A 27,408-nucleotide genomic window follows, 5' to 3' on the forward strand; every position below is an offset into this window, starting at 1 on the left:
AATGAATGATTTGAAGTTCTCTGGCATCCTGACATCGTCAGAATTATGAAAAAGCTTGTGTAACATTCATAAAGAACTAAATAAATTAGTGTGCAGCGCCAGAAATTAATATCCAGATCAGGAATAAGAAATGCAATAGAATGAAGTTCTTGTCCAACAAATTAAGATTAGAGTCAGCAGCTAAAGACTTGACAGAACATTACTTGAAGCAAGGTAGAATGAAAGAATTAAAACTTTTCTTCAGAATGCAGGAGACTGATCACCAAAAATATTAGAAGACTTTTTCAATAAGCCTATATTTTGTGCAACTGAACAACACATGTGCTTCTCATAAGTGAATTTGCAATCAAGAATCACACTTAAAATTTTAAATGAGTTGTAAATAGTTATAGAAGCATATTCAATGCAGAGACCTAGATGTTGGGAAGCCTATGTTCTCAGCCTACTTACAACCATACTTTTGAAATTTGATATGGTTCAACTCCATGCCCCTTAATTTGTACTAAGTACTTGGATTAGCTAGATTCAGCAACACCACATCTACATTCAGGAGATGGAATTAATATAAAGACTAGGAACACCTCATATGTGATGAGCTTGTTTTTTAGGCCAAACTACATATGTGTATATAGTATGAAAAGTAATGGGTCAAGAACCCTACCCTGAGGAACACCAGACACAGCAAATATATAATATTGCACTGAAAACTTGAGAGTATTAAAAAAAAAATTAGTTTTGACACAGGAAAAACTTCTTTTTGGAGAGGTGCTTTGTGGTCTCCAAAGACTTGTCTGTGAAAGGCTACTAGAGGGACCAACATAAATACCAAAGAAATATTCCCCCCATTCCTCTAGGGCCAGCATATCAACATCTAAGGCACCGACATATTGTGTATACAAGACACCTAGCAAGTCACATTGTGTAAAAAAGACACCTAGCAAGTCACATTGTGTAAAAATGTTATTTTTATTAGTAAAATAAATTTTTGAATATACTTACCCGATAATCATGTAGCTGTCAACTCCGTTGCCCGACAGAATTCTATGGAGGGATACGCCAGCTATCACAATACTAGAAGGGGGTGTACTTACCAGCGCCACCTGTGGCCAGGTACTATAGTACTTCTTGTTGACACCTCCTCAATTTTTCCTCGGTCCACTGGTTCTCTATGGGGAGGAAGGGAGGGTCGATTAAATCATGATTATCGGGTAAGTATATTCAAAAATTTATTTTACTAATAAAAATAACATTTTTCAATATTAAACTTACCCGATAATCATGTAGCTGATTCACACCCAGGGGGGTGGGTGAAAACCAGTGTACAAGATTAAAGGATAGCTAAGTATCCCATATTTCATATAACAGTTATCTCAAATAACAATGAAATAATAAGTACCTGGTAAGGAAGTCGAATTGAACCGTTACTCTGCCTCTTTTTTAAGTTCGTCTTCCTTACTGAGCGCAGCGTTCCTCTTGGAGGCTGAATCAACCCAAAGGTGCTAAAGTATATAGGGTTGCAACCCCTACTAAAGGACCTCTACAAAACCTCTAACCCAGGCGCTTCTCAAGAATGAATAGACCACCCGCCAAATCAAAAGGATGCGGAAGGCTTCTTAGCCTACCGTAACAACCATAAAAACAACAATAAAAGCATTCAAGAGAAAGGTTAAAAAAGGTTATGGGATTAAGGGAATGTAGTGGCTGAGCCCTCACCTACTACTGCACTCGCTGCTACGAATGGTCCCAGGGTGTAGCAGTTCTCGTAAAGAGACTGGACATCTTTAAGATAAAATGATGCAAACACTGACTTGCTCCTCCAATAGGTTGCATCCATTATGCTCTGCAGAGAACGGTTTTTATTAAAGGCCATCGAAGTAGCTACGGCTCTTACTTCGTGGGTCCTTACCTTCAGCAATGCAAGGTCTTCCTCCTTTAAGTGAGAATGGGCTTCTCTAATCAGAAGCCTTATATAATACGAAACCCCGTTCTTGGACATGGGCCTCGAAGGTTTCTTGATGGCACACCATAAGGCTTCTGACTGTCCTCGAATAGGTTTAGACCTCTTAAGATAATACTTGAGAGCTCTGACAGGGCAAAGAACTCTCTCTAGTTCGTTACCTACCATGTTGGAGAGGCTAGGTATTTCAAACGATCTAGGCCAAGGACGTGAAGGAAGTTCGTTCTTTGCTAGGAATCCGAGCTGAAAAGAACATGTTGCAGATTCGGTCGTGAAACCAATGTTCTTGCTGAAGGCATGAACCTCACTGACTCTCTTAGCTGTTGCAAGGCAGACGAGAAAAAGAGTCTTGAGGGTAAGGTCCTTGAAGGAAGCTGACTGGAGAGGTTCGAACCTAGGTGACATAAGGAACCTTAAGACTACGTCTAGGTTCCAGCCTGGAGTGGATAGACGACGCTCCTTAGACGTCTCAAAAGACTTAAGAATGTCTTGAAGGTCCTTGTTGGAAGAAAGGTCCAAACCTCTGTGGCGGAGAACTGAAGCCAACATACTCCTATACCCTTTAATCGTAGGGGCTGAAAGGGATCTCTCATTCCTAAGATGTAGAAGGAAGTCAGCTATTTGGGTCACAGAGGTATTGGTAGAGGATATTGAATTGGCTCTACACCAGCTCCGGAAGACCTCCCACTTAGATTGGTAGACTCTACGAGTGGAAACCCTTCTTGCTCTGGCAATCGCACTGGCTGCCTCCTTCGAAAAGCCTCTAGCTCTAGCGAATCTTTCGACAGTCTGAAGGCAGTCAGCCGAAGAGCGTGGAGGTTTGGGTGCAACCTGTCTACGTGAGGTTGACGTAGAAGGTCCACTCTTAGAGGTAGAGTCCTGGGGATGTCGACTAGCCATTGAAGTACCTCTGTGAACCATTCTCTTGCAGGCCAAAGGGGAGCAACCAGCGTCAGCCGTGTCCCTTCGTGCGAGATGAATTTCTGCAGAACTTTGTTTATTATCTTGAACGGTGGGAATGCGTAAAGGTCGAGATGGGACCAGTTCAGTAGAAAAGCATCCACATGAACTGCTGCAGGGTCTGGAACAGGGGAACAGTACAGCGGAAGTCTCTTGGTTATGGAGGTGGCAAACAGATCTATGGTAGGTTGACCCCACAAGGTCCAAAGTCTGTTGCACACACTCTTGTGGAGGGTCCATTCCGTGGGAATGACCTGATTCCTTCTGCTTAGGCGATCTGCTGAGACGTTCATATTGCCCTGAATGAACCTCGTGACCAGAGTGAGGTTTAGACCTCTTGACCAAATGAGGAGGTCCCTTGCGATCTCGTATAGGCTCCTCGAATGGGTCCCTCCTTGCTTGGAGATGTAAGCCAAGGCTGTGGTGTTGTCTGAGTTCACCTCCACCACTTTGCCTAGCAGGAGGGACTTGAAGTTCAACAGGGCTAAATGAACTGCTAGTAGCTCCTTGCAGTTGATGTGGAGTAATCCCTGTTCCTCGTTCCACGTTCCCGAGCATTCTCGTCCGTTCAAGGTCGCACCCCAGCCCGAGTCCGATGCATCTGAGAAGAGATGAAGATTGGGGGTCTGAATAGCCAACGATAGGCCCTCCCTGAGAAGGAGATTGTTCTTCCACCACAGGAGAGTGGTCTTCATCTCTTGGGAGATTGGGATAGAGACTGCTTCGAGAGTCGAACCCTTGTCCCAATGAGCTGCAAGATGGAATTGAAGAGGGCGGAGGTGGAGTCTCCCTAGCTCGACGAACAGGGCCAGTGATGAAAGGGTCCCTGTGAGACTCATCCACTGTCTCACCGAGCAACTGCTCCTCTTCAGCATGCTCATGATGCACTCTAGGGCTTGGCTTATCCTGGGGGCCGATGGAAAAGCCCGAAAATCCTGACTGCGAATCTCCATTCCCAGGTACACAATGGATTGGGAGGGAATGAGCTGAGACTTTTCTATGTTGACTAACAGACCCAGTTCTCTGATTAAGTCCAAAGTCCAGTTGAGATTCTCCAGACAGCGACGACTCGTGGAGGCTCTCAACAGCCAGTCGTCTAAGTAGAGGGAGGCTCTGATGTCCGATAAGTGTAGGAATTTTGCTATATTCCTCATCAGATGAGTGAACACCATAGGAGCTGTGCTTAGGCCAAAACACAGGGCTTGGAATTGGTAGACAACCTTTCCAAAAACGAATCTCAGGAAAGGTTGGGAGTCTGGATGAATAGGAACGTGAAAGTAGGCATCTTTCAAGTCCAACGAGACCATCCAGTCCTCCTGCCTGACCGCTGCTAGGACCGACTTCGTCGTCTCCATCGTGAACGTCTGCTTGGTGACATACGCGTTGAGCGCGCTGACGTCCAGCACCGGTCTCCAACCTCCTGTCTTCTTGGCCACAAGAAAGAGACGGTTGTAGAAGCCCGGGGATTGATGGTCCCGGACTATAACCACTGCCTTCTTCTGCACAAGTAGCGACACCTCCTGGTGCAATGCTAGCCTCTTGTCCTCTTCTTTGTAGTTGGGAGAGAGGTTGATGGGAGATGTGGTCAGAGGTGGTTTGAGGCAGAATGGAATCCTGTAACCGTCCCTCAGCCAACTGACAGACTGGGCGTCTGCACCTCTCTTCTCCCAGGCTCGCCAGAAGATCTTGAGTCTGGCTCCTACTGCTGTCTGGAGATGCGGAGAGTCAGTTTTTTCCTTTAGATGTCTTGGAGCCTTTCCTAGACTTGCTCCTGTAAGAGTCTGGACGGGAGCTTCCTCGGCTGGGGGCTCTACCACGAAAGGGCGGTATGAACCTCGTAGCAGGGGTATCAGCCACTGGGGAGCGATAAGTCTTGGGGACTGAGGTAGCAACCTTAGACTTACGAGCCGATGAGGCTACAAGATCGTGTGTGTCCTTTTGTATCAGGGCAGCAGACAAGTCCTTAACCAGCTCTTCGGGGAAGAGGAACTTCGAGAGCGGCGCAAAAAGGAGTTGTGACCTTTGACAAGGTGTAATGCTGGAGGAAAGGAAGGTACACAGCTGTTCCCTTTTCTTCAAAACCCCTGATACAAACATCGACGCAAGCTCACCAGATCCATCCCTAATGGCCTTATCCATGCAGGACATTAATAGCATGGCAGAATCCTTGTCCGCAGGAGAGGTCTTCTTGCTGAGGGCCCCCAGGCACCAGTCTAGAAAGTTGAACATCTCAAATGCTCTAAATACTCCCTTCAGTAAGTGATCAAGGTCTGAGAAGGTCCAGCAAACCTTAGAGCGCCTCATTGCAGTTCTCCGAGGCGAGTCTACCAGACTTGAGAAGTCAGCCTGGGCAGAGGCAGGTACTCCCAAGCCTGGTGCTTCTCCTGTGGCATACCAAACGCTCGCTTTCGAAGTGAGCTTAGTCGGAGGGAACATGAAAGAAGTTTTGCCAAGGTGTTGCTTAGTCTGCAGCCACTCCCCTAAGATCCTTAACGCTCTCTTAGAGGACCTTGCTAGGACTAGCTTAGTATAGGTGGACTTAGCTTGCTGTATGCCCAGCGAAAACTCAGATGGCGGAGAGCGGGGAATAGCAGAGACAAAGTGGTCTGGGTAAACCTCCCTAAGCAGAGCCAAGACCTTACGAAAGTCAATAGACTGTGGAGAAGGCTTGGATTCATCCACGTCTGACGAGGGATCCAGGTGTGCCGCCTCATCATCAGACGCCTCATCACCAGAGTGTAGCGAAGAGATCGGACAAGAATGCTGAACAGCAGAGTCAGAACGAGTAGGAACAATATTAGTGGTTTCCTCTTCAAGTAACTGTTGAGGGAAAACCTGAGGCTCAGACTGCAAAGGCTGAATAAAAGACGAAGCGGAAGGAAGGCGCATGGGTGGAGGAGGCTGACTCCTAGCATGAGTGGTTGAACCCAAGGGTTGCGCTTGCTGAGCGGTTGGCGGAAGCGGAGTAGCAAGTTCCTGTTCCTGTGGTGTGAGCGGAGCGCGATGAGGTAGAGGCTGCGCAGAACAAGGTAAATGTCTCGCAAGCTGAGGCTCCTGAGGCGCAAGGCTAAGGTGTAGTGGTGCTTGCCTTGTGGAGGGTAGAGCTCGCTGCAGCGAGAGCTGAGGAGACTGACTCATGGACGGGAGAGGTTGTTGTACCTCAACCGAGTGTTGCACCACTGGTGGAGCAGCAAGAGGAGGCGGAGGAAGAGAGGTATAATCCTCCTGATCCCATTGTAAAGGTTGCCTTAAAGAAGGCGGAGGCTGAACACCACTGGGAACAGCAAACTCAGAACGTGGTTCAACATCGTACGCCTGGCAGGTGGTACTGCGATCAGGCGGAGCGAGCGCAGGCGGAGCGAGCGCAGGCGGAGCGAGCGCAGGCGGAGGGAGTGTAGGCGGAGGCGGAGGCGCAACACTCTCAGCCCGACACTCACGCATCAAGTCCGAAAGCTGTGCTTGCATGGACTGTAGTAGAGTCCACTTGGGGTCGGCAGAAACTACAGTAGGCTGAGGTAAAGCCTTAACAGTCGAGCTCTGTTGTGGCAGAACCTTACTCCTCTTGGGCGGAGTGCAGTCGACAGATGACTGCGGCGAGTCAGAGCTGAGCCAATGACTGCAACCTGGCTGAGCACTCGCGGACTGGACTCTGCGTTTAAGTGGTCTCGAGACCTGAGACCAACGTTTCTTGCCTGACAGTTGATCAGCGGACGAGAAAAAGACGGGCTCAATCGTCTGCAGGTGGGAGTGACGGTCTTTGGAAGACACGCCCGCAACCACCGAGGATACTTCTGTGCGCCTAACAAGGCCTGCCGAACCCTTATGCCCTTCGACATTGCTTCTCCCCTGGGCTTGGGAGCTTGCAAGAGGTCCCGGACTGGGAGGACGACTGGCTCGCACAGAAGTATCCTCACGCACCACACTGGCACTGACACTAGCACTTGGCACTGCACTGACACTAGCACTCGTCACAGCACTGGCACTAATTCCACCCACTGCACTCTTGACCTTAAGTTCCTTGACTTCGGCCATCAGAGACTTATGATCACTTACCACTGACTCTACTTTATCGCCTAAGACCTGAATAGCACGCAAAACAACAGACATATCAGGCGGAGGGCAAACAGTAGGTTCGGGGGTAGCCACTACAGGGGTAGGAAAAGGTAGGGGATCATGAGGTGAGGAAAAAAGTGAAGAGTGAGAAGAACTCCTCCTAACTCTACCTCTCTCTAACTTAGTTGAATATTTCAAAAGACGGACAAATTCCAGTTCCGAAAGTCCGGCGCATTCCTCACATCGATTTTCTAACTGACAGGGCCTGTCCCTACAGTCAGAACAAGCGGTGTGAGGATCTACCGAGGCCTTCGGAATACGCCTATTGCAAGACCTACATCGTCTATGGGAGGGGGCTTGCGAAATGTCAGACATCTTGAATCCAAAGAGTTAGCCAAAGGGGGTTCCAAAATCAAGCAAAAGATCGTTAACCGTTAATCAGGACTATATAAAAGCTATCTAGCTAATATAAGAAGGTTTCCAGTAAAGCGACAGCCGAAATCTGAGAGAATACTTCACCAATTAGCCGTGAAAATACTCGAAGATCATAAGCGTATCCCAGAACGTCTTGCCGGAAGCACGACAGAGGAAAAATTGAGGTGTCAACAAGAAGTACTATAGTACCTGGCCACAGGTGGCGCTGGTAAGTACACCCCCTTCTAGTATTGTGATAGCTGGCGTATCCCTCCATAGAATTCTGTCGGGCAACGGAGTTGACAGCTACATGATTATCGGGTAAGTTTAATATTGAAAAAAGACACCTTGCAAGTTACATTGTGTATAAAAGACACCTTGCAAGTTCAGGGTCATTTATAAATTCACCTCCGTAGCTGAGAGTTGTCTGTTATGACTATCGTCATGCACGGCATCCCAGAAAGGAACTATTGCTCCAGTCCTTGTCAGTGTACCTACATCACAACAAAACCCTCAACCACCATTAAAGCTTTCGTCGTCCAACGATGCACAATGCACCTTTGAGGGAAGGCAATGACTGTAAGAAGAATGGCATCTCTCCCTTTCACACTTGGTGGCAGCAACAATGAAGCACAGAAATGTCCTACAAAAGCCAAATTCTTCAGGGTTATGTTGACATAACCAAACCACTATCTCTCGAGGGAATAAGCACCAAACTGGAAAGCTGTCTAATAGGAGGAAGAATGTAGAATGCACATACAACTGTCACCCAGTTACAGTTATCAGGAAATACTGTAGCTGCAAAACCTCTCCTCTTCCTTAATAGCTGTTGCACACAAACCTGCCAGCAAATTTATATAAAAGGAAAGTCAAAGATTAAAACAACCTGTTGATGGCTCAAGGAGTACATCCGTACTTTCCAGCTGTTGAAAACAAAGTGGGAGCTCAGCTCAGTAGCCTGTTGGCTGAGCGACGTTTCATCGCCACCCGGCAGTAACTATCACCACCTCGTTAGAAAGTTTTAACAATTGTACCCAGCTTCACTGAAAACATATTCTTATTAAACGATAATGGTTGGTATTCATGTAAGAATAAATGTAAACCATGAGCTTTTCTATGATGGGGAAAATTTCTCTTCATGTCAAAGTTATGTATGAGCGGACCAAATGTTCTTCATATGTGGTTTAAGTTAAACAGTAGTACTTATGGCTTGTGAATTAAATAAAAAATAAAGCATCAGCTAATACTATACATTTATTAGGCTTTTACCCAAACTCTTGCTAAGCAGCATCAACTTTAAATCATTTACACAAACTATTTCCCACCCTTACTTATCTTGTTATTAATCCATACCCTCATACAAATTCACTTCCTACAGCGACTCACTGTAACTAAAAACCTTACTTAATCACAATAACAACATTACTGTACTACTGTATGTACTTAAGCACATAATCTTTGCTTCCTTCATACTACATAATGTATTAAGCTAAAACACAACTATGCTAGTCACCAAGAAAGTAGCTAATTTAGAAATGGAATATTTGTTAATAATTTCAGCAAACCATATACGTAACATAACAAAAACCACAGCTTAAATAGAAATTTATAGCAAAAAGTACTGTAGCTACAAATTCCCCATGAAATAGTAATATATTCCTCATAAATTTGTTACTGTAAAGAAGCAATCAAAACAGGCAATTTTGAATAAAGATCTAAACACACATTATGTATCAAGGACAGAGTACATGCTTTTGGAAATATTTGTATAAAAAAACACAACTTCAACAAACACCTACCATTACTAATCACCATATCGACCCATTCTCTCCTGAGAAAGGAAGTGTGATAGTGATTTTATAATTATCAAGAACATTAGTTCTGTCTTCTTTGCAAATGATCCAGAAGCATTTCTTTATGAAGAGAAAAAGTGACTTGGGCAAGTTTACTCCAGCTCCATAAAACTTAAATTCTTCAATACCATATTCTTCAGCAAATAACCTGGAATGAAAAGAAAAGTTAAAAAATAATATACAGCTTATTTATATAAAAGCACAGTACTATACTGTACAGTATGAATACATATGTGCATCGCACAAATTCCAAGAATATTTAAAGAAGCCCTCTTTGTTAAATAATGTAACAACTATTTTTATAAATGCTTTCCATTTTAAGGGGGCTAAATATGAAATCAGTTTTAACCAATATCCTCAACAAAAAATATTTGACATTCATGAAATTATCAAACACAGTACTAATGACTTTTTGTTAACTTAATAACTGCTCATTATTCTTCCTGGTGGCTTATAAATATTCAAGCGTGTAGCATTCAATAAGCAATACTCTATCAAACAAAATTGGGTCTTAACTCCTAAAACACTGTTTTTACTTATTTCAAAACAACAAGGAACCCACCAGGACACTATAAAGAATAAACCTGACATAGCTTGTTGATGATAAACAAGCTGCAGAAACTACTGTGCATGACCTAATATATTCTTGTTTAAAAAAAAAAAAAAAAAAAAAAAAAAAAAAAAAAAAAAAAAAAAAAAAAAAAAAAAACACACACACAACAACAACAACAACAACAACAACAACATTATGGGATACTGATGAAGCTTTAGAACAAAATGAGCCTACATTAACATGTTAACCACAGAAAAACTAAGACCCAATATCACTTAAAGGGAAGGATGTTTCTATTATAGGACATCTAACATCCAGTAATTCTTCAAAGACTCTATTAGAAGATTACCATGGTCTACTTCTGGCACAGGATCCTACAGCCTCTTGAAACAATGGGGAAATGTATAGAGTCTAGTATGGCAATCATACTACAGTACTAGCACGGAATGAGTGGGAATGCGAGATGTAAATTAATTAGAGAAGAAGGTGGACAAGGAAACTGGGAATCTGGACTTCCCTACGATCATAAATGGTCGGCAGTCAGAACATTACAGTATTAATGTCATCATCATCATCATCAGCCATTACTAGTCCACTGCAGAACAAAGGCCTCAGACATGTCCTTCCACTTGCATCTGTTTAAGGTCTTTCTGGGCTCCGACCCGTGCTGCCCAGTGAAATGCTCCTTTAGCACCATTTCTAAACTATATAACTGCTATATATTACCAGAGAAAAAATTGCATGGGAATGCCAGGTTGAACCCAGCTCGCTCACCTGTATAAGGTGTCGATATAATACTGGGGCGTGATAATTCGCAACCAGAGGCCTCGCACCATTTAGATATCTCCTGTCAAAATCCCCGAACAGCGAGGTGCCGTTCAACATCGTACTACTACTAGCAATCCCACGCCAGTGACGTCACTCCTTTATTAGCACGCAGTTTGATAACCGTATTTTGTCTTGTGTGTGAATTTCGCTGGTTTTTCTCTGGATTTACCTCAAGATGTCCGACTCCACTGTCACTACATCTAAGTTAAGTACCAGATCTATGAGTTTTGAGATTTTGGAGGGGGCCTTGCCCATTTTTGTTTATATTATTCAGCTTATTATTCACGACCTTGCTGGGTCTCTCTCGGGATCGGCTCCTTCCTCTCTCTCTCTCGTTCGTTCTTAACGATTTTCAATAAGTCCTCCATACTGATTGTTTCTCGTTATGAACTTTATGGATTGCCACGGTTCACACACCGTATCATTTTATATTGTTCCTGTTTTATGATAACAGTTATTTCATATTCATGTGCATATTTTTGGAGGTTGGCATGCCTGATCGCCATCAGCGTTCTTTTCCACATATCATCTCTTGGCTTATTTACGTTCGCACGCCACGGACTCGCTTATCATTTTAACGTCATTCGTATGCTTGCATTAGTTCGAGGGGCTTTCATGAGTCAGATATTACATTTTAGTTTTCATTTTGTTAGCACTTCACTGACCCTGTGTTCTGTTGGTAGCCCTGCCTACTCCTAGCGCCGTCAAGCTTGGTTTTTCCTGTCTCTTGTTCGCGCCCTCGTTTGTTTTACGATTGATTTATAGCTAATTTTATTATTATTATTATCATCCAGCATGCCTTCCTCTCTTATTTACCATGTGTTATGTTTTTTATAGTGTTTTAGTCTTTCCACGTGATCATATCACTCGTGGGTCTGGCAGGTTGGTATACCTGATATCGTCCCGGAGCCAACCCACTCCTAGCCTCCTCCCGCCGATATCTTACAGTGCTATGTACTCCTCCCGGGGGCATCCGCTTTGCACGTGCGGTTCCCGTTGTTCTGTGAGGCATTCTATTATTATGTATTAACGTACATTACTTTTCCTTCCCCTACTCTACCCGTTCGTAGTCGTTTTCTTTCCGTCGCTCGTTTGGCCGATGATCGGCGGGAAGTTTTCGGCTCATTCCGTGGTACCTTGTTATGTTATTTATTTATTAAGTTGTGTACGGGCTTCTCCCTCTTGGTCCCGCACGTCACGGACCCTTTTAAGATCTATTTCCCCCCTCTGTCACGCACCTCACGGACCTCATATAGATATATATATATATATATATATATATATATATATGTTTAAAAACTTTCATTACGGGATCCCCGGGAGTAGCTTTTGTTCATTACCATTCGGTCGAGTTATTTAGTGAGCCCCGGAGCCAACGTTATGCATTATTACTTGGATTCCCTTTATATTTTAGTCACGTTTATCTATTATATACGATCCTAGTTCTCGACCTTGCCTTCCATGATATGATCACGACTACGGTCTGACTTAATTTAATTCATTAATTTAATTTAATAATTTTACAATCAAGTAAAGCTGTTATTTGATTTTTTAAACACCGGGGCCCCCGGGGGGTCCCCTATTTTGCCTTCATTCAATTATTAAGGCATTTATATATGAATAGTTTTTATCATTTATTTGATATATGACTTATAACCCCCCGGGTCCCCTATTTGCCTTCATTCAATATATTTAAGGCATTTATATGAATAGTTTTATCATGGGTTGGATATATATATATAGAGAGTTACAGCATTCGGGCCCCGTGCCCTTCATTTGCTTCCATTCAGGATTTTTATAGCTATATATATTCAACTTTATCACCATGAAATTAACTTTTATAATATTTAAGCACTGGGACCTCCGGCCCCTAATTGCTTTCCTTTAAGATACTCATGTATCTTTTATCTTACAGACTGTCCGCTGTGCGATGACGGCATGTGCCGCTGTTCTCCACCAACCCTGCGGCCATAATGTGTGTCGTTCGCACGCTCACTGCTCTCTTCAAGTGGATGACCTAGCTGTTTGGCATCCGGACAACTGTCCTGTCTGCTACAAATTGGCTTCCACTCTAACATCTGACTCGGTGAGTGCATTTACTTTAATACAGACTTGTGGGGAGTTACATTTTAATGTCCTCTTTTAATATTTTTATTACTTTAAGCCCACAGTCCTCTGGACTTCCTGCATGCCTTATATGTGCCTACGAAGTCCTTGGGCTTCTTAGTTTTTTCTTTGGCACTTTTATCCCTCACTAATAGTCTGTTCTCTTTCAGAGCACCCAGCTTGAAAAGGACACAGCCCGAGCTACCCTCAAGATCTGGATTGGCGGGTTCGCCCACAACGTGAAGGCCAGACAGCCTTATATCCTTTCTGAGGATTGATGTTCCCTCCTCTACCCCAATGCTAAAACATCGGCTGCGGTCCCCAAAGCACTGGCGGACCCGATCATCGAGAGCATTGCATTTCTTCTGGCCCCGGACCAAGGGGAGACGGGCGCCACTCTAACTGAGGACGTCGCTACCCTCGACCTTGATGTGGAACCCATGGCTCTAGATGATCCCGACGCAGGTAGGGACGTAGGCGAGTCAGGTGGTTCCCGGGCTGGGATTCCTCTCCCTAGCCCGGCTTCCTCTTCTACTTCCGACCAATCTTCTTTTCGAGGTTTTCCGGGGACAACCGGGACTGATCTCAGCTCCCGACCTGTTCCCCCCAAAGTGAAGGCTCATCACAAGCCTTTATATAAAACTCACAAATCTTCCCAAGACCACAACCCTTCGAGATCGTCACCCTCGGAGGCTAAATCCTCCTCCACCAGTGTCTCTCAAGACCCAATTACTGTGCCCTCAACCTCTCAAGAAGTAGTCTCCGTTCCGGCACCTGTTCCCCCCCAGGCGGGATCATTTAACATGGAGGAATTTTCTGACAGACTGTTTGCTCGTTTTGAGTCGATGCTATCGTCTCATACGAAGCAATCACATGAGAGGATAGCTTCTGTGGAGAGCCTAGTCCAAGGCCTCATGAGTTCAGGGCTACCACCACCACAACAGCAGTACCCCATTCCCAACGCCTCCAAGCTTCCTCCTTTCAATAAGAATAACCCTTGGAGGTTAGCATTGCATGCCCCCTTTTCGGAGGGTATGCTGTCAATCGAGGGTTTCGGTACACGGCCTCTTACGGACTACGAATTCTACCCGCCGGGTCTTGAATTCCCCTTCCCCGGCTACGCTCGCCTCACAGAAGAAGCTCTGATCCGTTTAGATAAGGTTCCAAAGGAAACTGTCATTTTTCCTAAGGAACAGGCACAGTCTGTCTTGGTTCGGCTGTTCCATGAGTGGGACTGTTTGAACACCATGCTTACGGCCCACAAAAGTTCGTACACTATGTTTGTGGCCGACGACCAAACCCCTACACCATGTGCGACCAAGATCCTGGAGTCGGTCTTCCAGGCTATCAAAGACGAGAAGCCTTTACCACAACTCAGGGAGACCGACTTAACCTCCCTCCTCTTTCCGGGGGACAGTGAATGTTGGCGGAATGCCCCAGCAACCTTTTCAGTAGGTAAGTTGAGCCCGGACTGTGCCTCGACGCAGTTCAGCGAACAGTTTCCCAAACTCCCAGTCTCTTCTTAAGTTAGAATTTGATTCTAGGTGCAGATTCGGCAGGTCTCTCAATTCGGTCACCCTTTCCGAATTGGCCGTTGCCACTTACAACGAGGAGGAGCTCCTTAAGGCCCTCACTAAGTCGTTACTGCAAAACTTCATGGCTGACGCCTATGATTTTGCAAGCGCCAGGACCCGTAGGATCCCCTAAACCCCCCATCCTTACCTCATAAGGATGGCAAGGTTGCAGCGACCAAAGAAACTAGAGTCTGAGCGGGACTCGAACCCCAGTCTGGTATTCACCAGTCAGGGACGTTAGCACATCAGCCACCACAACCCTAGGTACTCGCTCTGTTATTCATACCCAAAGATAACAGAATAAGTATTAATGTAGATAGCAACAAAGGCTTCTATTACAATGAGTGCCATTCTGGTGAAGAGAAATGTATTGGGACAAACTGTCAAATGAAAAATTGGCTCATTTGGAGCTTACTAGTATAATCACTAATCTTCAAAAATTTGAAGGGTTCAATTATAAAAGTTTAAAAATTATACCCTCTCAAAAGTTGTCTTCCTTATATTGTAAAATACTGTATGTAGACCAGCGGAGATCTCACAATTACTAAAGCTAACTGTTTTAGAATACATTTTGTCCAAGGAGAAATATCTTTAAAGCAGTCTATGGCAGTTTATCTAAAATCCCACCAGAGAGAGACAAATTATTCAAATTCATAAAATACCTTGAAATCTTACATGGTCTTTCACACCAAAGTCTGAATACAGCACAGAAATTTCTCCGAGAATATTCCCATTTTTAATAATGTTAGATGGACAATCTATGAAATATAAAAAAAGAGAGCACCAACAGCATTTCGTCAAGCAATTTTACATAGCATTTATTTGCTTCACTAAATGTACTGTACTATACTATAAATATACTGTATTTCTGTACCAAATATAAACATAAAAGGTAAGATTTTGCTTGCCTGAAGTGTACTTTCAAGGAACACACTAAATCTTGTGTCAAAATGTATGCAAATCTAGGCCTGAAAGCACAAGATGGCCCTCAATTACCAACAGCAGTAAACATGTTAAATAAAATGATTTACAGTAGGCCTACATGTAATTAACATGTACACAAGAAACAGAATATGTCAAGCAATTGTAAGTATTTGATTTATGAATTTGGGCTATTTAGCCCTGCACTGGGCCTGTAAGACCATTCAGCACTTTAGTGAAACTGAGAAAAACCCTGCAGTTACACAACTATGTCAAATTTAGAAGGGTTGGGTAGCAAGATGGAAGAAAGTTAGAATGGATGTAAAACATAATGAATAAATAAAGCAGCTAGGGGCTGAAAGAATACTGCAAAGATGTTAAAAGCCTACAGTGAACTGTGAGGTTAAGGGAAGTGACAGTATGGTTTTAGTAACTACCATGGAGAAAGTGTCCAAGTAATTGTGGGCAACCTCCCATAGGTAGTAAGAGGAAGATGGTTTACCTGCAACAAATGCTGTGTTCAAAACATGGGCAAAAAGGCCTCTTCCACAAGGCATTGTATCATTTCCAAGCGAGATAAATACAATAATTTTGTAGCCTCGTGATAGTAAAAAGGAGGAGTTTTGGATATCACTTCTTTCTGTTTCTTGGTGCTAACTAAAAGATGTTGACACTTGGGAATAAGAGTCCTGTTTAGAGATCACTATCTCGATAGTTATCTAAAAAGTCCAGAGGAAGGAGGTAGAAAAACTCTTGTACCTCAAGATAAGGATAGCAATAGCATATTAATTTTTCAACAAAACCTCCGGAATGAAAGAAAATATGTGTACCCCATCTTTAAGAATGCAAGGCTTGATATAAGAAACGATACAGATCATAGCCTACTCTTCCTCAAAGCCTTGGTTAAATAGTAAAGTTTTGCAGGTGAGGTCTTTCCAAAACCTCATTTAAGTGATCAAAGGGTGCAGTGAGACTGGAGGATAAGGTGAACCATACCCTAGAAACCTGACCACTGAGTGGGTATGACTTCACTGAGGAAGAGATCAAAGCCCTTCCACTGGAACACATGGATCAGGAGAACAAATCACCCTTCACTAAAGACAAAGAGCTTTTCTTGATAAGAGCTTACATAAGGAAGTCCTTTAGAGGGTAAGACTTCCATTGAGGAAGATAGATCCATGCCCTTTCACTGGAGCACCTGGATCAGAGCAGAACAATCACTTCATTTCAGAGATGATGAAGAGCTATCTTCATAAAGAGCTCATGTCTGGAGAAAGCCTACACAAGGAAGTCTCAAACTAACCTTAAAAAGTTCAGCCAAAAGTACCCTCCCATGAAAGCTAGCACAGAAGACTGCTCGCTCGCTTGCTCTAATACTGTACAGGTCTACAGTGTCCAACTTTCCTCAATATCACCAGACCAATCTTGTGAGACAAGACCCTCTCTCGCTGGAAAGCATACAAATATTCAAAGAAAGACTTCAAGGACCAGTGATTCTGATTTATGTATATGGGCTATATAGCCTAGTGATGTGACTTGAAGGGCAGCCACTTAGCATCCAAGTACAAGAAGGGGAAAACCCACCACTTGTAATTTAAAGCAAAAGTTAGAGGAGGTTGGCCAACAAGATGGAAGAAAGGGAGCAGGAATGGAGGTAAAATTGAAAGAATGCTGCAAGAACCATTAGGCAATAACTATAGTGCACTGTGTGACGGGCATTGATGGTACTGGCCCCTTACCGAGGACTGGTGAAACCTCAGCAGGGTAGGCTGATGAGGAAAACTAGGCTAGGGTGATTTACTCTGTAAGACTAGTACTGTACAGCCAGAAAGTCTAGAAACATCTTTTACCTATGGACAATGAGAAGACCCCAGAACCACCTTACATAACAGTGTTGAGTACCCTGCTGATTGATTGATTAATCAGGGAGGAGGAGGGAAAGACAAAGATGGCAAGATTGTCACAGGGAGCTTCTTATTGTACTGGTTGGCATACAGGTTGTTCATTGGTTTTTCTCAAAACTCTAATAGCTTCCTCATTATGAAAGAATGAAGGGACCCCTTAATATGACAAATTCGGAGATAATTTGTATTTTTCCTAACCATACAAGCCTTAGCTATTTACATGGGGTTTACTTTCGCCGTAGCTGAAAGGACGAGCCATTAGAATTTAACGAGGGTGTATTAACCCCTTGCTCGTTAGCAGGGGGGTAGGGGAGTGGTAGCTAGCTACCCCTCCCCCCTCACACACCGGTGAACTGCTTCACTTCGCTTGGGGGACAGGGATGGCGGGCAAATATGTGTAAATAGCTAAGGTTTGTATGGTTAGGAAAAATACAAATTATCCCCGAATTTGTCATTTGTTCCGTAACCAAAATACAAACCACGTTATTTACATAGGGTGACTTACCCTTATGAAGGGTGGAAAGTCCCCAGCCTTACTAGCTTTGGCTTACCCGGGGACTCAGAATCCGAGTGAGCAGCACTCGAGAAAAAGAGTCCCTGCACCTCGCAAGTTCTTACTACGCAAGAAACGTGCGGCCTACATAAGCTTGTGTGTGGAGGGAAGAAGTGTGACTTGTCCTAAGAAGTCGACCTGAAGTCCTTTAGCTGGAATTCTAGGCTAGGACGTTCCCAATACCACCTCGTCAGGGTATGGGGGACGCGACAGTATTAACTCAATACTAGGAACACAAGGAAGCATGGTTTACCTGCAGAGGTTTGAGGTCAGCTATGCAGAGAACCCAGGATGCTGCTTTCCCCAAGAGAGAGGAGGATGAAGAAAGAAGTAAGGGCCAGACATACTTCTTTCATTCATGCAGTCTAAAACCGGATAACAATGCCCTCAACCTTCTGCTACCTGTCCAATAAGGAGCCTGAGGTTAGACCAGCTGTTGTGTAGCCACCACAGGGCTGATAGACATATCGAGGCTCCAGTGGGTCACGTGCTGCAGGTAGTGGGCTGTGAAGGTCGTTAGACGCTTCCAGACTCCAGCTTGTAGCACCTGCGTCACAGAGTAGTTTCTCTTGAAGGCCAGGGACGTTGCGATGCCTCTGACATCGTGTGCCCTAAGGCGACGTGACGGAGGAGGATCTGGATTCAGGGCGTGATGGATGACCCTTCGAGTCCAGGCTGAAAAGGCATTCTTGATGACCCTCCTCTCCGTCCTCCCTGTGCTCCCAAACAGGGCTTGCACGCGAGGATGAACTGCAGCTGTTCTTTAAGATAACCCCTCCGACTCCTTACTGGGCATAGTAGGAGAAGGTCTGGGTCATCTGTCACAGAACGGAGACTCGAAATCCTGAAGGAGTCGAACCGGGGGTCCGGGACTCCTAGATTTTGAGTCTAGTAACCAACTCAGGGACGAACCTGAACGTTACCTCCACCTATCCTCTTGAGTGGGCCGTATGAGAGACCATGACGTTCGCTGACCCGCTTGGCCGAGGCCAGAGCGAGCAGGAGCACCGTCTCCAAAGACTGGTGACGATCAGGAGCCTGGCGTAATGGTTCGCAAGGAGATCTCTTAAGAGCCCTAAGAGCCCGAACTCTGTTCCATGGAGAAGGTCTAACTTCCGACTGGGGCAGGTAAGTTCGTAATTACGTATGAGCGAAGAAATATCCAGCAAAGAGGAAATGTCTATTCCTTTCAGCCTGAAGGCCAGGTTAAAGGCTGAGCGATAGGCTTCCACCGCCGAGAGCGAAAGGAGCATCTCCTCCCGCTGATAGACAATGACTCCGCTATTGCTGGAATAGTGGCATCAAGGGGAGAGGTACCTCTCCCACAACACCAACCACAGAAGATTCTCCACTTCGCCTGGTAGACCCTGCGGATGACTTTCGCAGGTGTCGAGACATCCACTCCGCAACTTGTTGCGGAACGCCTCTCTCTGTGAGGGGATGCTGGATGGTCTCCAGGCATGAAGCTGAAGCGATGCTACGGCTTGTGGTAGATGTCGCAGTGTGGTTGTTTGAGTAGCTCGTGTCGTGGGGGAAGCTCTCTCAGGAGTTCCGTCAGGAGATGCAGAAGTTCCGGGAACCACTCTGCATGATGCCGCAGCGGAGCTATCAGAGTCATCGACAGGTTGACCGATAGTCTGGTCTTGTTGAGCCCCCTTCTCAACAGACAGAACGGTGGGAAGATGTAGACGTCGATGTTGTCCCACCGTGTAGAAAGGCATCTTGCCAGAGCGCCTTGGGGTCTGGGACTGGGAGTAGTACAGCGGCAGCTTGAAATTCAAGGCTGTCGCCAACAGGTCCACAAGGTCAGGACCTGTTGGCTACCAAGGGGGGCCGAAGACCACTCGGTACTCTCTATCTGTGAAGTCCTGCTCGGACTGTCGGAGAGCACATTCCTTGTCCGGAATGAAACGAGCCAATAGGGTATGAGTGGACTTTGGTTCATCTCAGTATCTCCACTGTAAGATGAGAAAGTTGATATGAAAAGGTACCTCCCTGCTTGCTGAAACAAAAGGCACTACCGTGAAGTTGTCGTCCACGGAGTGACTCGCCAGGGTCTGTTGGAAGTGTTGAGGGGCCAGACTACGGCCTTCATTCCTAGCAGATTGATGTGGAGGTACCCTTCTGGTTCTGACCATAGGCCTGATTCAGAACGTGGAACACCCCCCCCCCCTTGTTCTGACGAGTCCGAGAACAGCATCAAATGAGGGGAAAAGGCGAGAAGATCCATTCCCCAGCAAAGGTTTCCATAGGTCAACTATCACTGCAGGTCCATTCGTTCTGCAGGTCCCAAAGGGACCAGAATGTCCGGGCAATCGTTGTCTTGATTCCACTGGGACTTGGGCCGCCGACGCAAGGATCTCATCCTGAGGCGGCCGTTGGAACTAGATTGGCCAAGGAGGAAAGGTGACCTAGGAGGCGTAACCAAGATTGGGCTGCGATTCTCCTCAGCCTTGCTATCCTGCCATCTGATGGGAAGGCTTGGAGATTGGAGTCTAATATCATGCCTAGATATCCCAGTTGTTGAGATAGGAGCAGAGAAGACTTCCCGAGAATTACCATGATCCCTAGATCTTGGCAAAGTCCCAGAAGCTTGTCTCGGTGTTGAGGAAGGGTCGATTCCAAGACTGCCTGGGATAGCCAGTCATCCAGAAAGCGAAGGAGACGGATGCCGCTCATGTGTGGCCATGAAGATAACAGGGTGAACATTCTGGAGGACACCTGCGGTGCTGTGGGGAGATCGGAACACCGTACCTTGAACTGGTATATCTGTTGTCTAGGCTGAATTTCAAGTACTTCCTGGAAGACGGATGGATTGGGATCTGGAAGTACCCGTCCTTCAGCTCCAGTGTGCACATGAAGAGTTGTGGTTGCACTAAAAGCCTGATTGGCTCTGCTGTTCCACGCTGAACGAAGTTTGTTCGATAAACTTGATCAGGGCTGAGAGGTCGAGACAGGTCTCCAGACTTCGGACGCTTTCTTACAAGAAAGAGTTGACTGAAGAAGCCGTGGGGGGGGGGGAGTCGTCGATGACCTTTTGGAGAGCCTCCTCTAGAGCATGGTCTCGATTCCTGCCCGAAGGGCTAGCCCCTTTGCCGATCCCATGGCATAGGAGCTCGGCGACACTGGATTTGCTGTCAGCGGAGGTAGAGATATAAAGAACGGGACGCGATATCCTTGGTTGATCACGGAGATCGTGCAGGAATCAGCCCCGAGTTGCTGCCACCTGAGCGCGCAAACTTGGGCATCCCCCCCACCGGGGACCCTGCAGGGGGGTTGCCAATCCTAGCGTTTGCGGCCTCGGCCGCTCCCTCAGGATTATTGCCTCCCCAGAAGGACTTCCCGCCCTTCTTGCCTCTGACAGGAGGAGGCTGCTGTTTAGACACCTTGTCTTAGCTGCCGGGGCTGGTTCCGATGTCCTAGGCTGATGAGGCTGTTGTTGTTGAGGCGCTGGAGGTTTGTAGGGTCTGGATGCAAGTGCCTATGGAGGAGCGAACCGTGATTTGCTTTCTCCTCCTCTCAGCTGTCAGTTCCCTGTCCTTGGGCTCAAAACAAGGTCTTTCCAAGAGTGGAAGAGTGTCTGAGCTTGCCGACATCCATGGTTGGAACTTCCGAGAGGAACCTCTCGGTCACTGCATCTCAATGCTTCAACATCGAGTTTGCCCACAAGTTCGAAACTTGGTGAGCCGGGAAACGAGGTGCTCGTGCCCGAGAAGAGGAAAGTTTCTATGACCTTCTTGGAGCTCTCCTTGGACAAATTCTCGGATCGCAACAGGATGCCCAGAGATCCAAGCCAGACAACCAGCCATGAAGTGGCCCGCATGGCACACACTGCGGCTTTCTTCTGGCTTAAGATCTCCGAAGACGAGAATGTCACCTGCCGGGCGGAGAACTTCTTGAGAGAAGAACTCCCTGGGGAGACCCTTCCACGGAATGGTGAAGAGGAAGGGCTAAAACCAGGTTCCCCCATGATCTCGAAGTCACTGACTCCCGCTAGGGGAAAGGGAATTGAACGATCCTGAGGAGTAGAGATGATGGGGCCTGCCTGAAAGGGAGAAGAATGTTGCCCAGACCTCTCTGAAGATCCTTCCTGCTCTTGTATGTGCCATGCTCTGCGTTTACGGGGAGAAGATCGTGAACTGGAAGTACGCGCCCCAGAAGACTCGCCAGGTTGCCTGTGTTGCGATAACCCGACGGGAATAGCGGTCGAAATCACCCTGGTGCTCGCGCGATGGCAAATCGTTGGTTTGCGCGCGGGCGTGCAGGCGTGTGGGTGCGAGGGCGCGCAGGCGAAAGTGCGCGTGGGCGCGCAGGTGAGGGCGAGCGCGGTTGAAAGGACTAGTGCTGGAGGTCGGGAGACTGATGGCGTGTAGGCGAGCGATGGTGCGTTGGCGGGAATCGCGTTGGTGATTGCGCGATGTAAAAACGCTGGTTAGCACGCGGGCGAACACAGGTTTGCGTGTGCGCTAGCGTGCATGCGCGCGGACGTAAGGGCGAGCGCAGGCTGCCGGGAGACCGATGGCGCGTCTTGGCGAGCAATGGCTTGTAGGCGGGCAAAGGCGCGTTGGCAAGTGATGGCGCGTTGGCAAGCGATGGCGCGTAGCGACTGCTCGCGTACAGGAGAGTTAACGCGTGGGCACGTAGGAAACCTACGACGATTGAAGCGTTGGCGTTGAAAACGCTTGCGCGAAAGCGACGAATCGCGCAGGCACGTAGGAGATCGCTGGCGCGTAAGGAGAGCCCAGGGGTGCCTGTGAGTGCCTGTGCGCTAACTTAGGTATCTCCTGGGCGGCGCGGTGAAGTGGAGGCGCTGCGAGTCCAGAAGAACCTGTGAGCGCCTGTGCGCTAGCGTAAGAACTTCTTGAACTGCGCGACGAGGCAGGAACCAGATCGTAGGAGCGTAGTTGCGTGGCCAGACGTATGAGAGGTCGTCGGCGAGGAGGCGAAGGAATAACTCCTTGCCTGCACCCAGATCCGAAGATCATGGGCGCGTGGGCGAACGATGGCGCGTATGCGCACATCAGGAAGGGGGCGCAGATGCGCGCTGGTGAGCAGGTGCACGTGGAGTTCAGTGAAGAAAAACCTCCCTGCTTGCGCCCAGATCCGGAGATCGTGGGCGTGAGGGCGAATGTCGCGTAGCCGCACAGAAGGTCTCAGAAGAGTTGGCGATCAGGTGCCCGCCGAAGGGAGACCAAAGGACCAAGGGAGCGATCACGACCCATGAAAGTCACCGTAGTAGCCTGAGACCACACGGAGAAGTTGTCGTACAATGAGTGGACTTCTTACACACACACACACAGCACAAACACTGAAAAGGAAACTTACTGTATTTCTATACTCAAATATATACATAAACATAAGAATGTTTACATATATATTAAGTATAAGAAAAGTAAGTAATTAGTAAGAAAAGCATTATTGGCTGCCATGCGAGGACGGGACAGACACGTCTGTTCATTGTCCGAGCCAAAAGTGAAGTGAAGCAGTTCACCGGTGTGTGAGGGGAGAGGGGTAGCTAGCTACCACTCCCCTAACCCCCTGCTAACTAGCGCAGGGGTAATACACCCTCGTTAAATTCTAATGGCTCGTCCTTTCAGCTATGCCGAAGGTAAACCCTATGTAAATAGCGTGGTTTGTATTTCGGTTACGGAACAAATCTATGATCAGCCTCTTGAAACTTAAATCTGGTCTACCACAGCATTTAGCTTGCTGCTTGAAAAATCATGGTCTTCTTACCAAGGCAAATAAGCTGCATACATCTCTAGACTGTGTGCACCTGACCCTTCAGAGATTGACAAGATCAACCAGTTATTAACACAACAATAAAGTCATATCCCATGTCACTTAGCATAAGCCACAACCAGAATAACGGATTTTGAGCGAAGCGAAAAATCTATTTTTGGGTGAGATAGCCATGGCGTCCTGATGGAAGGTTCCTTTTGGGTAGCTTCCTTGGGTAAATAACTACTAAGATATTCCCAGAGAATTTAACCACAGGTTATCACAGAATTCTAACTTCTGGAGCGAGTATCCTAAAGGTTTCCCTTTTAAGACATCGTATATCAACAGGGGACGCATGTATTAACGCGCCACATAGCTATCTACACCCCGAACAGAGTTAATGCTTCGGTGTGTAAGGGTTGAGAATAGCTGGGAGCCGTTCCATAGCTAATCTCATTCGTGGCTACTACTGATACTCGAGACGTAAACAAACGGGCGCCATTGCTTAAATGACGTCACGTCCGTCTTTATCCTGAAGCCAGTTGCTTGCCCATCACCATGATACAGCAGAGCAGGGTGGGACCTAAAACTGGACGAAGTAGCAGGGAGGGTCCATCAGGACGCCATGGCTATCTCACCCAAAAATAGATTTTTCGCTTCGCTCAAAATCCGTTTTTTGGGCTCAAGCCATGGCGTCCTGATGGAAGAATACCAGAGAATCAATGTATCGTGGTAGATTTTCCCCTAATAGTAAGTGCCAAGGCATTGACAAATTAGCATAGTAATCTTGGTAAAGAACCGTAGGGAAGAAGCATCCTGCCCCCCTTGGCAGTGAAGTTCCCACGGGCCATGCCGACGTCAAAGTGGTATTGAAGGACTATTCATCCTGATAAAAGAACTTGAAGAACTTGGAGATGAAGCTGAATGTTTGGTATTTGTATAGGAACATTCTGAAAAGCAGACCAGTGGTGGTTGGGCACTGTATGTTGAGAAAGATGATTCATCTCCAGGGTAAGAAGAGTAAGTATTCGTATTGGAACATTACATAATCAGAGTGAATATAAATTAAGAGTTAGTATCTTAATTTCTCCATAACCATAAGGAAAAAAGGGGATAATAAAACTATGACAGGCATGTATTTCATAGTAAGTAGGAGCTGATTGAGACGCACAGATAATAAAATAGAAATTTTATTTCACAAATGCAGAAATTAAATAAATTACAGCAATAAGTAAAGTTTATTTACAGTAATCAAAATGTACATAGTAATAAAGACTTGCTCTTAAATCTGAAAAGGAATTTCAAATTTATTAGTAGACACTCGTTCTCGAGGAACGCAAGTCTTTGAATAAAACACATCATGCTCAGGGCATGTGGCACTTGTGTCACAACTATGACATTTCACCTGGGATAAGAACAGTTATAAAAGCACTAAGTGTTTTCGACATCACTATGAATCGCTCGAGGGTCAACATAGGCACCCGAAGAGTTAGAGTCCCAAGTAACTCACTGTTCTACGCAGAGTTAGGTGCAAGTTTCATAACACTACCTGCGGCTACCACAAAATGTTTGACTTCGTGCACTTGTTTCGCATAATGTTTAAAGAAAACGCGCGAGGACTTCCAGCCTGTGAAGTTCTTAAGGCTTTCAAAGTCCATACTCTGAAAGAAATTCAGAGATGATGCAACTTTCCTAGGATCATGACCAGCGGGTGTACTGTCAGGATCTGCTCTGCGAATGAAGTAGGTGATTTTCGCTCTTAATTGTTTCAGTGACAGGTCGCTGCCCGATGTTTCTCCTTTGAAGAGTTGGCCTCCACCAAAGTTCGAAGTTCTGCGAAGATAGACCTTGAGGCTCTCTACAGGGCATAGAGAGGCATCTTCCTTCAGGGGGCATATTCTCCAGGGGCCCCATCTTTTGGTGGGTAATTCGTTTTTGGCGAGAAACGTCGGATCAGGGGAGAGGGTAACGTCTCCTGTATCGGTAAACAGGATGTGTCCGTCTTCTCTTGATAATGCCACTATTTCGCTGACTCGAGCTCCCGAAGCAAGAGCAAAGAGAAATATAACTTTCTGAGTCAGATCCTTGAGAGGGCATGAATCATTATCCAAGTTGGAGGCGAAATGGAGCACCTTGTCTAGTGACCAGGAGATCGGTTTCGGTGGGGGTGCTGGGCGTAGGCGAGCACATGCTTTCGGTAGTTTGTTGAAGATGTCGCTGGACAGATCAATTTGCAAAAGCATAGAGAATTGGTCTGGTCAAGGCTGATTTGCAGGTTGAAATCGTATTGGCTGCTAATCCCTGTCCATGAAGGTGAATAAAGAAGGACATGCAGAAATCAATCGTGATTTCTTTAGGATTTTTTGTCTTGACGAAGGAGACCCATTTCCTCCAGGATGATTCGTATTGCCGTCTTGTGGATTCGGTCTTGTATTCCTCTAGAAAGTCCAGACTTTTCTTCGAGATCCCAAACCTCTTCTTTGCGGCTAGGGAGAGAAAATCATGAGATGAAGGTCCTTGATTTTCGATGATGAAGCAAAGACAGTCGACTTCTGTACTTGTTGAGAGAGAACTGGGCCCGGGAGAGGGATCAGCTTGGGCTGCAGCTCCAGGACCAGGGGGTACCAGTTGCTCCGGGGCCACTTGGGAGCCACTAGGGCCGCTGTCCCTTTGAAGGTTCTCAGTTTGGAGAGGACTTTCAACAGAAGGTTGGTGGGAGGGAACAGGTAGATCTTGGACCATCTGTTCCAGTCCAGTGACATGGCATCCACTGCTTCTGCCTTGGGGTCCTCGTACGGGGCCACATACCGAGGAAGTTGATTGTTGTCGCTCGTTGCAAAGAGATCTATCTGAAGTTCTGGGACTTGGTGAGAGATGAAGGAGAATGATCTTGCGTCTAGAGACCATTCCGACTCTATCGGGTTTGTCCGCGATAGAGCATCCGCTGTCACGTTGCGGAATCCTTGTAGGTGAACTGCAGACAGGTGCCACTTCTTCTTCTCCGCCAGACGGAAGATTGGGAGAAGCACCTGATTTATCTGGGGCGATCTTGAGCCTTGGCGATTGAGACAACGAACTACCACCGAGTTGTCTAGGGTTAGACGAATGTGGATCGAGGGCGGCGGGGATAATTTCTTCAGAGTTAGAAGGACCGCCATGGCCTCCAAGATGTTTATATGGAACGTCTTGAACAGGGGAGACCAGGTGCCTTGAGCCTGTTTTTGGTGGGAGTGACCTCCCCAACCCTCCAGCGAAGCGTCCGTGTGGATGTTGAGTGATGGAGGAGGGTGTTGGAGAGGCATGGACCTTTTCAGGGCCTTTGCTTCTGACCACGGCTTTAGGAGAAGTCGAAGTCTGTTTGGAAGCCGTCTCTTGAGGTCTCTTCGAGCGATGGATGCAGAACGTCTCCAGACTCCCGCGGCATCCTTTAGCTGTGCACGAAGCACTGGGTTTGTCACTGAGGCGAACTGCAGAGAGCCTAGAACTCGTTCCTGCTGGCGTCTTGAAATTCGTTTGGATTTCAGCAGTCGCTTGACAGACCCTGCTATTTCCTTCCTTTTCTTCTGGGGAATGGAAAGGCGGTGTGACTGAAGGTTCCATTGGATTCCCAACCACTGGAACTTCTGAGCTGGAGAGAGGCGAGATTTCTTCTCGTTGATCTTGAATCCCAGGTGTTCTCGGTACTGGGTGACTTTGTTGCAAGATTTTACACAATCTTCGGGCGATGGAGCCCAGACTAGCCAGTCGTCGAGGTAGGCCATCACCTGGACGTTTTGGAGGCGGAGCTGTTGCACTATGGCGTCCGCCAGCTTTGTGAAGATCCGAGGGGCCACGTTGAGGCCGAAGGGCATGGCCCGGAAGGCGTAGCTTTTCCTTTGGAGTCGAAATCCTAGGTAGGAGGAAGCGTGATGGTTCATTGGAACGTGCCAGTAGGCATCCGCCAGGTCTATGGAGACCGTGTAGGAACCTCGAGGCAGAAGGGTCCTTATCTGTTGAAGAGTCAGCATCTTG

At 46.5% G+C, this 27,408-nt stretch overlaps 2 long non-coding RNA genes across 2 annotated transcripts in view; one reads left to right on the top strand and one right to left on the bottom strand.

Moving 5' to 3' along the window:
- LOC137638319 (uncharacterized) overlaps positions 1–27,408 on the top strand; it is a 1,154,758-nt gene that overhangs the window by 156,869 nt on the left and 970,481 nt on the right. The gene's annotated exons all lie outside the window — the stretch shown is intronic.
- The window catches only part of LOC137638330 (uncharacterized), a 90,015-nt gene that overhangs the window by 5,848 nt on the left and 56,759 nt on the right, over positions 1–27,408 (bottom strand). The window contains exon 2 of the long non-coding RNA XR_011044060.1: positions 9,184–9,385. This is a non-coding gene — a long non-coding RNA (uncharacterized lncRNA). The remainder of the gene's footprint in view (positions 1–9,183; positions 9,386–27,408) is intronic.

The sequence above is a fragment of the Palaemon carinicauda genome, chromosome 3, assembly GCF_036898095.1.
Source record: "Palaemon carinicauda isolate YSFRI2023 chromosome 3, ASM3689809v2, whole genome shotgun sequence".
In the NCBI taxonomy this organism is placed as follows: domain Eukaryota; kingdom Metazoa; phylum Arthropoda; class Malacostraca; order Decapoda; family Palaemonidae; genus Palaemon; species Palaemon carinicauda.